This window comes from Rattus norvegicus, chromosome 16, assembly GCF_021556685.1.
Source record: "Rattus norvegicus strain SHRSP/BbbUtx chromosome 16, alternate assembly SHRSP_T2T, whole genome shotgun sequence".
Lineage (NCBI taxonomy): Eukaryota > Metazoa > Chordata > Mammalia > Rodentia > Muridae > Rattus > Rattus norvegicus.
This window is the reverse complement of record NC_141549.1, coordinates 1,413,874-1,422,586: the sequence shown is the minus strand read 5'-3', so window position 1 is coordinate 1,422,586 and position 8,713 is coordinate 1,413,874. Positions and strand designations below refer to the sequence as shown.

The 8,713-nt window shown below is 49.3% G+C and overlaps 1 long non-coding RNA gene across 1 annotated transcript; it reads right to left on the bottom strand.

The window, feature by feature from the left end:
- Positions 1-2,255: 2,255 nt before the first annotated feature.
- On the bottom strand, positions 2,256-7,654 carry LOC102553299 (uncharacterized). The gene is made up of 4 exons (XR_015640157.1): positions 7,486-7,654; positions 5,221-5,352; positions 4,952-5,080; positions 2,256-4,611 (listed from the first exon to the last, which is right to left on the bottom strand). It is a non-coding gene; the product is annotated as an uncharacterized LOC102553299 (long non-coding RNA).
- Between the last annotated feature and the right edge of the window lie 1,059 nt (positions 7,655-8,713).

The following is an 8,713-nucleotide window of genomic DNA, read 5'->3' as shown; positions in this document are numbered from 1 at the left end:
ACGTGGAGAAACTGCCAATACCTGATTCTGTCCCCTTTGTTTCCATTCCCAAACATAGACTTAGGTACCTTTGACCCCATGGAAAAAATATCTAACATTCAGAACTAATAACAGAAAGAGGAAAAAAATTTTTTTGAGAATGAGATGCTTCCCCTCATAGTGGACTCTTAAGCATGTTCTCCATGTATGCAGTATGCTAGCTGGATATCCTTTGGCGTAATTGTTACACGTTTGGCATGGATAGCACACAGGTTGGTATCTTCAAAAAGACAGGCCTCACTTTCCTCCTGCAAAGCACCAATAGCTTCGCTCCGTAAGCGCAGGTCTGTTTTGAAGTCCTGAGCCATTTCTCCCGCCAGACGCTGAAAGGGGAGCTTGCGAATCAGAAGTTCAGTGGACTTCTGATAGCGTTTGATTCACAGAGTGCTACAGTACCAGGCCTGTAACGATGAGGTTTCTTCACTCCTCCAGTAGAAGGCGCACCCTTGCGAGTGGCTTCTGTAGCCAGTTGTTTCCTGGGTGCTTTACCACCAGTGGATTTATGAGCCATGGTGTGGGCACCTCCTTACTTACACCCCCCCCCCCCCTTCTTCTTCGGCTGGAGCTCAGCAAAGCGCGGTGAAGGCTGCGAACACAATTTCAAATCCTACTTTTAACCGCCCTTTTAGCCCAACACTCACCAGAGGTTTGGGAAGGAAAGGATACAGGGGAAGTGAACCTGTTTAGAAAGGATTCTTTGGAGCAATCTGTGTTGTCAGGAAATTGGCAGTCTAGTTCACAGAAGTCAGCACCAGCAGCTCAATCCAGTTGCAAACACTTTATGGATATATCAGCAGTCCTTTCGGTAGAGTTAGCAGCAGCTGTGGCATGTCCTAGCAGGAAGAGCTAGGCTTCAGCCTCAGCACAAGTAGCAGGAAGGACCAAAGCCAACAGGAACTCCAGGAAAAGTTCTCAGCTCTGCCTCTCTCAGTGAAGCGAAGATCATCGAAGACTCGAGATTCACAAGCATTGCTCAGCCAGCTCTAAAAGAAAGCCAAGCTCAGCCCCTGTCACTGTCTGTCCGGTCCTTTCTATACCCGCCAAACATCACGTGTCCTCCACAGGCCTTGCCTCAGCACGTGAGTCTGTCTCAGCTGACGTCACTCTGCCAATCAGCCCAAGTCCTTGGAAGCAGCGAGAAACCACAGCACGCCACCAGAAGTTTTTTGGTGCGTTTCTCTCTATGGGGTCCCGGCAAATGGAGCTCAGCCATGCACTGTAAGGTGGACTAATATATGCATGTCATAGCAAAGAATCCATCATGTGTCCTTTCACATGCTTCCTTTAGTGGAACATCCTTTCACTTATGTCCACTTTAGGAAAACACTCCTTCATGTGTTTGCCCCAGCAAAACACCATCCAACACAACTGACTTTCCAAAGAACTGTTAAATTTCCACTTCAGTAGAGGCTGGCACTCTATCTTCTGTCTGTCTGTCTGTCTATCTATCTATCTATCATCTATCTTTTATCTATCCATTCATATCTATTTATCTACATACTTATCTATCTATCTATCTATCTATCTATCTATCTATCTGTATCTATCAATCATTTATTAGTCTATCCATTTATATCTTTTTATCTACCTACCTATCCATCCTTATCTATCTATCTATCTATTTAACTATCTATATCTATCTGTCTACCTATCTATTCATCCATCTATCTATCCATGAATGTTTAACACATAACAAGATAACAGTTGTAGGTATTGCCTTGGACCAATGACTGTCTTAGTCATAAGCATGTGACCACGTTTATGGTACCAGGCCTGAAGTCCTTCCTGTGCCTCAGGTCTCAACTCCAATTAAAACCAATTGCCATTATTGCATCAGAGAGTGCGGCTTTCCTGACAGGTTTGTAATGGAACATGCAGGGTAATATCACTGATGGCTTTTCTACCCCAGTGACGTGCACAGCACATTTTAAGACTATGCAGTTTAGCCAGCTGGAAGGAAGTTCTCTGTCAGTTCCAGCTTGATGGCTTTGTCTTGCAACCAGAGTGTATTGTGTGCCCAGCAATGGGGCCTTACCACTGTTCACACTTTCTACTGTGCTGTTTAATCACACTTCCTTACTTATGGTCTAAGTCTCTCCTATAAAGTGGAAGCTTACCAAAGTTACAAACTTTCCTATTTTACATTGATGATCTTATTTCCAGCACATGATGTAAGGGTCCATGACTCGCCGAAGAATGGTACCTCAGACTCAAATAGTATGTAAATGCAGTGTTTTATTCTGCAGAAGTCCAGCACGCTGGGGTCTCCCATTACCAAGATAGAGAGACAACCAAGTGAGCTTGCAGGTCTGATTTAAAGTGCATTAGAGAATTCCAGGGTAGGTGACCTCTATGTTAATCTGTTGGACCCATCTCTATAGACATTCCATTACTAGGGTGTGGTGACTGGGAACTTGCTGGAAAGGTCTGGAAACTGTCGCTGAGGAAGAAGCTGAGGAAGTCTGGAAACTGCTGCCGACCCATTGTCCTTGCCTCAGGCCGGGTGGCAGGGTAGTTTCTGAGGTGTGTACTTGCCTGGACTTGCCCAGTTCTTGGAAACAGAGATTTAGGCCTAGTCTTCTTAACGGCCAATTTGAAGCCTGTCTTGGAATCAGTCTGACCTTCTCAATGGAACGCATGTGCTCTGCCACACAAAGTGGAGAACCTGTGAATTTGGGTAAATGAATAACTCCTCTCCCTTCCAGACCAGACCAAGCTCACACAGCAGCCAGTGTCCTGACAGACCACGCTGATCACACCTCTTCCTCCCTGAACGCCTTTCAGCCTCCACCTCTTCCCCGCTCTTCAAGACCATCCACCACCCAGGTCTGGCCATCTCTTCAGGTCATGTCTGTCCTCTCCACCATGAAACTTTATGAGGACAAAAGTACATGTATATGTGCATGTGTGCACACACACAAAGAAACCCACACACATACGTCTGAACACATGCAATAAAGACCAACACAGTCAAACTCTCTTCTCAAGATTCTGGTCAGCACAAGCCACCCTCCGAAGCTCAGGGGATCCTTCATTACCACAGTTGAGCTGAGCTGTAACCCTTATAGAGGCTGCTCCTCCACCATCTTCACCCCAAGATTCAGAGATGCGGATGCTTCTGTTGGAATGGGAGGAAGAGCAGAGCCCTTCCCCCTTAGTCTTTCATTTGGCTTTCAATGTGTTTTCCCAGGGGCATCTCAAAATGGATGATCTCCCTCAATGCTGACTGGAGAACTAGAGTTGCAGGAAGTTAAATGCATGTGTGGGGGAGGGGGAGGTTGGGAGGAGGGGTTGGGAAGAGTCTATGGTCATACATAATGGGACAGCGGACAACTTGAGAGGAGGTGGGCTCACTGGCTGAGCTTGGCCCTATGGCACTGCGTGCTTAGCAGCAGACACTACGTCTAAGTAGTTTGTTGTTGCTGTTTTTGTTGTTGTTGTTGTTGTAAGGGGGACATTGAAGCAGGGTCTCACTCTTAGCCCAAGCCTGAAACTCACTATGTAGAAAGGCTGTCCTCCTTCTTTCCACCCTCTCCCTGGTGTTTCCTGAGCCTTAGGAAAAGGATAAATGGAGAGGAGACCCACTCAGTGCTGAGCAACCAGTAGTCATTGTTCTTAGTGCTTTGCCCATTTCTGGGTCTCTGCATTAACTGCCAATCACTGAGGTCCCTTTGCCTCAGCCTCTGTGATTTCAGTAAGAAACCCTGCCTTAATCAGAAGGTATCGAGTGACTGAGACATGGGTGCACATGCAGGCATACTCACATGCACGCACACCGTCATAGAATTGCACATACACACTCACACATGCAAGAGGGAGGCAGAAAACGTTGGGCTGGCTAGTTTTATGTCAGCTTGACAGAAGTCATCTGAAAGGAAGGAACCTCGACCGAGAAAACGTCTCTATAAGATCTGACTGAAAAGCATTTCTTAATTAGTGATTGGTGTAGGAGGGCCCAGGGTTCTATAGGAAATCAGGTTGAACAAGCCTTGAGGAGCATCAGCAGGCAGCACCCCTCCATGGCCTCTGATCAGCTTCTGCCTCCAGGTTTCAGGCCTGCTTGAGTTCCAGCCCTGACTTCTTTCAGTGACAGACTTCTCTGTGAAAATGTAAGTCAAATAAACCCTCTCCTCCCCAGCTTGCTTTAGACTGTGGTCTTTCGTCACAGCATAGTGACCTGACTAGGCCAACAGGCATTTATGATAAGCCCCATCCCTTCAAAGTGATATCGGTCCACTCAGGAGGCAGAGCCCCTGTGACCCTAATCATCGTTCTTCTTTTGAGATGCGGGCAATGGAACCCAGAGTCTCACACACGCTCGGCAAACATTCTCCTTTAGAGCTACAACCCCAGCATCTGACTGCCTTGTGAGAGCTCCACCTCTCGATACCAATCCTGCAGGGATTACATGTCCAGGACATGAACCTTGGGGCACATTCAAATGTTTCGAGGACACAGATGGTCAGCACATGCTGGCAGTTCGCATTCCCTGCCGGGGCTTCTTGCAATTCCTCAATCCCCGTGTCTCTCTGAGCTGTCCCATGACATGACCGATAGTCTGCATATCTGAGCCTGTAAACCACAAGGACATACTGAGTTTATTACTTCATCCCTTAAGTAAACAGAAGGCTTGCTGTGGTGCAGAGAGGAGCGAGCAGAGGAGATTATAGCTGCCAAGCAGCTCACAGTCCAGTGGTGGGCTGGGTGGGAAGCGAGAGGAGGATGGGCTTTACACCTGTCACGCCATGCAAACATCCATGGAAGAGTCAAGAACAGAGGGGAGCTGTCTAGTAGGTAGGGTGGGGGTACGATCACAAGACGTCAGTTTCCAGCTGCTCTTGCAGTGGGGAGATACTGCAGAAAGACTCCCGCTGTTCTAGAGGCCTGGGGGGAATCCAGTTTCCTCACTCACCTGGAGGATGGGGTCCACGTGTGTTAGAGCTGGGAGACGCTTCAGGTAGAATGTAGACACGGAGGGTCAGGAACGAAGTACTGGCAAGCCCCTGAATGCCATGCCAGTATTAGGACTCCACGACTATAGCTAGCACAGAAAGACTGAATGGGTATGTATAGAAGATATAGGAAGCCCGGGGAGGCGGCCATCAGGTGGCCATCAACTTCCCCTTGACTCTTTGATGCTGACAAGGATTTTCTCAAAGTAAAAGAGAGAGTTCTGCTCACTCGGTTTCAGGGCCGGCATCTTCATCCCATCTCTCAGACAAATGTCACAGAAGCCATAGCACAGGAGAACTGCAGACTGTTCCCCACTGCTGAGACGCACGGGAGGCCATGTTCTTGTTTGGACCACTGACCCTGAGTGATCACAAAAGGTCTGGTGAGCTGATCTTGAAGAGAGATACTGCAGGAAGACTCCCTTAGGAGCCTGTTATAGAGGCATGGGGCAAGCCAGTAGTCACACTCATCTGGAGGATGGGCTCCACATGTAGACCTGGGAGGCATCTCTCTCTCTCTCTCTCTCTCTCTCTCTCTCTCTCTCTCTCTCTCTCTCCTCTCCCCCTCTCTCTCTCCCTCCCTCCCCCTCTCTTGCTCTCGCTCTCTCCCTCTCTCTCCCTCTTCTCTCTCTCTCTCTCTCTCTCTCTCTTGCTCTCGCTCACTCTCACTTGCTCTCTCTCGCTCTCTCCTGCTCGTTCTTGCTCTCTCTGGAGTAGCCAGCATCCACTGGAGACCTGGGGTCCCTCTTGCTGCCAGATGGTTGAAGGAATTCATACCACCTGCCTTTCCTTTCCCTCTTTTCACTTCTCAGAAATGGGTGTGAAATCCGAAGGTGGGAGCAGAGTGGCTGCTGCCCTCCACTACTGTTTGGTGTCTTGCTCCTAGGCCTGGCTCTAAGACTTCCAGGTTCCTGAAACTTAGAGAGTCCGTTGTGTTGACTGGGCTCCATGTGCAGGTGTCCAGGCCATCAGCATACAGGTTGTCCTTCTCTTGCTCACCCTCAGTGTACTGCAGCCCTGAGACGGAGCAGAGACCTGCTGAAGCCTGCCAGTAGTAGCAAGCCCTTGGGCCACTTGTGCCCTTCTGAGTGATCCTGGGATTCGAGCAACAGTAGGAGTCCCCACCCCTACCCCCAACAGGACACTGTTCAGGTGGGACACTCAGCTTATTGAAGTCTCATAGCTAGGGAGAGTTTGGTCTCTAAGTGGGGGGGGGGGGGGGGAGAAGAAGAGGGAGAGGGAGGGAAAGGGGGAGAGGGAGAGGGAAAGGGAGAGGGAGGGAGGCCAAAAGGGAGCACAATCACCAACCTTGGGGCTCAGTATCCCAGGCGGCAGGTTGTGAGAAGCGTTGGTGGTTGTTTTCTCCCTCCCTCCCTCCCTCCCTCTCCCTCTCCCTCTCCCTCTCCCTCTCCCTCTCCCTCTCCCTCTCCCTCTCCCTCTCCATCTCCCTCCCCTTCCCCCCCAGGGATGGGTGTGTAATACAAAGCCTCACACATGCTAGGCAAACAATCTTCAGTTGAGCTACATCTCTGGTCTCTTGCTGCTCTCTTAAAGGCTGGTCAGGAGTCTGTGTGAAGGCTCTAGAGTGGTCAGGCTGCTCTATGGCTTTACCATCTGTTCCCTGCAGAGGGGTATCTGGGGTCAGTGGAGGTAAAATCTAGCTAATGTCTAGTAAGCTATGTGCCCCGATGACAAGGGTGTGTGTCCCCGGATAAGAAGTTGCCTTCAGTGTAAACATGCACGGAAGGGGAACAGGAAGCTGGGGTGCAAAGGAATTTTCACTTTGTGGATTAATGCCAGCTTCTTGTGAATGGGAACCTGGAGCATTGCATGAAGAGCAGAAGTAAGATCTGGGGAAGCTCCTTCTGCCCTAGAGAGAGCTATCCTGGTGGGGGATGGGGCAGGAACCGGAGCAGGGAGAGCATTTGTCATTTTGCCCTCTCTGCTGTAAACTGACACCTTCTGTGTCAACACACGGTCTGAAAACACCCAAGTGTCTGGCCCTGGCCCAGGGGGAGAAGAACCTCAGCCTTGTCCGATAAGGGCACTTCCTTGTATTCCTGATGCTATAGGGGAACGGAGAGATCCTCAGATTCCTGGATTTCTTAGAGTGATAAATCACCAGGCATTGTTTTGCAGAGATAAGCAGCCTAGCTTGTAAGCTCCGCCACACATTCCTTTGCCTTACAGGCCCCTCCCCAGGCTCAACTCCCTCTTCTTCCTCCAGGTCTTCCTATTTATGCCTCTGAGTTCTTGGTCCAAAGTCCTTCTAATGCTTCTCAGACCCACTTCCTGGGTGACTTCAGGATAGAGATGTCCCCTCTACCTCCTTCCTCATTTTTCCTAGACAGCATGAATATTATTGTTATTGAAGTGCCCGGTGCCACTCTTCTCTACCACATGGTGCAGACACTTTTTTAGCCCCACCAGTCCCTGGAGAAGTGGGTGGGGATGGGTAGACTAGAAATCCTTAGTTTAAACTGAGGATAGGAACCTGCCCAAGCTTCTCTGAATCCCGATTTCTTCTATCTCTGGTCCCATTTTGTAGACCGTAGAGTAGACTCCTCAGGAAGGAGTGTGAGAAGGAGGCAGAGACTGGAGCCTTACACCAACACTCTCTCCTACTCCAGTTCCAAGCTGGGACAAAGCTGCCAGTGTAGGACCTGTAGGGAATCGGTATGGTTAGGAGCAGTTACTGTGTGACTCCTGCAAGTCCCTTGCCTTGCCTGGGCCACAACACTGCCTCTCGTTAAGGTGTGTGTGTCTGGGCAGGGAGGCACAGGGGGTCCGGCCCAGCCTATTGGCTGAGTACCAGCCCTCTGGTGCCCTCCTTTCACTTCTACCCATCCCAAAGCTCATGTTATCTCAGGAAATTGGTAGTTTTTGCCTCCAGAAGCCATCTGGAGACTGACCTCAGGCCAGCTAGCTGCTATCCAAACAAACTGCCCATAGGTTGCTCACATTTACTGATCATTTACTCAGGACAGAGCCCACATGTTGAGCAACATGTGCTGAGAACAGACGTACACACCCACAGAGGCCACCCAGGTTTCGAAGAAGCCTAATCTTACTATCCTTCCATCTGCCTACCTCGAAACCCACCAAATATTTCCCTACCAACTCCTAGTCATGAACCAGGCTCTGGATAGAAAATGCAAGGAGAGGGAGGGGAGAAAGAAGCAGAGGTCATCACTTAAAACAAGTACCCTCTGGCATCAAAATCATTCTGGAGGCCAGGAAGAGACCAGTGTCTCTCTTTAAGTAGGTGTCAGACTCTTAGTCTCAAGGCAAGAATGGTAGTTACGTGTATGAACTCTAAAAGCAATCTGGCCCTGCAATTCATACTAGGGGGAAATATCATTATTCGTGATACCAAGAGGTGACTTCATCCAGAAAATTGGGGAGATAAAGAAAGCCAAGAGTTGCTGGGCATCTCAGGCTCTCCTCTGGGCTTTCCAACCACCCACTCTGCAGTCGGAAGATATTACCGATGTAGTGGTAATTAGTAAAACCAATTTGTGCTCCTGATGGGTTACATGCGCACACCCGCCCAAGAGCTATCTGGATTTGCAAATGGAACACACACACACACACACACACACACACACACACACACACACACCAGTTAATTTTAAATATGCCTTCACTAGCTCAAAGGCAGAGCAGTTCTAATCCTCCCCTCGGCTAGCACGCATTTCCCTCCAGTTCTCCTGACTCAAGAC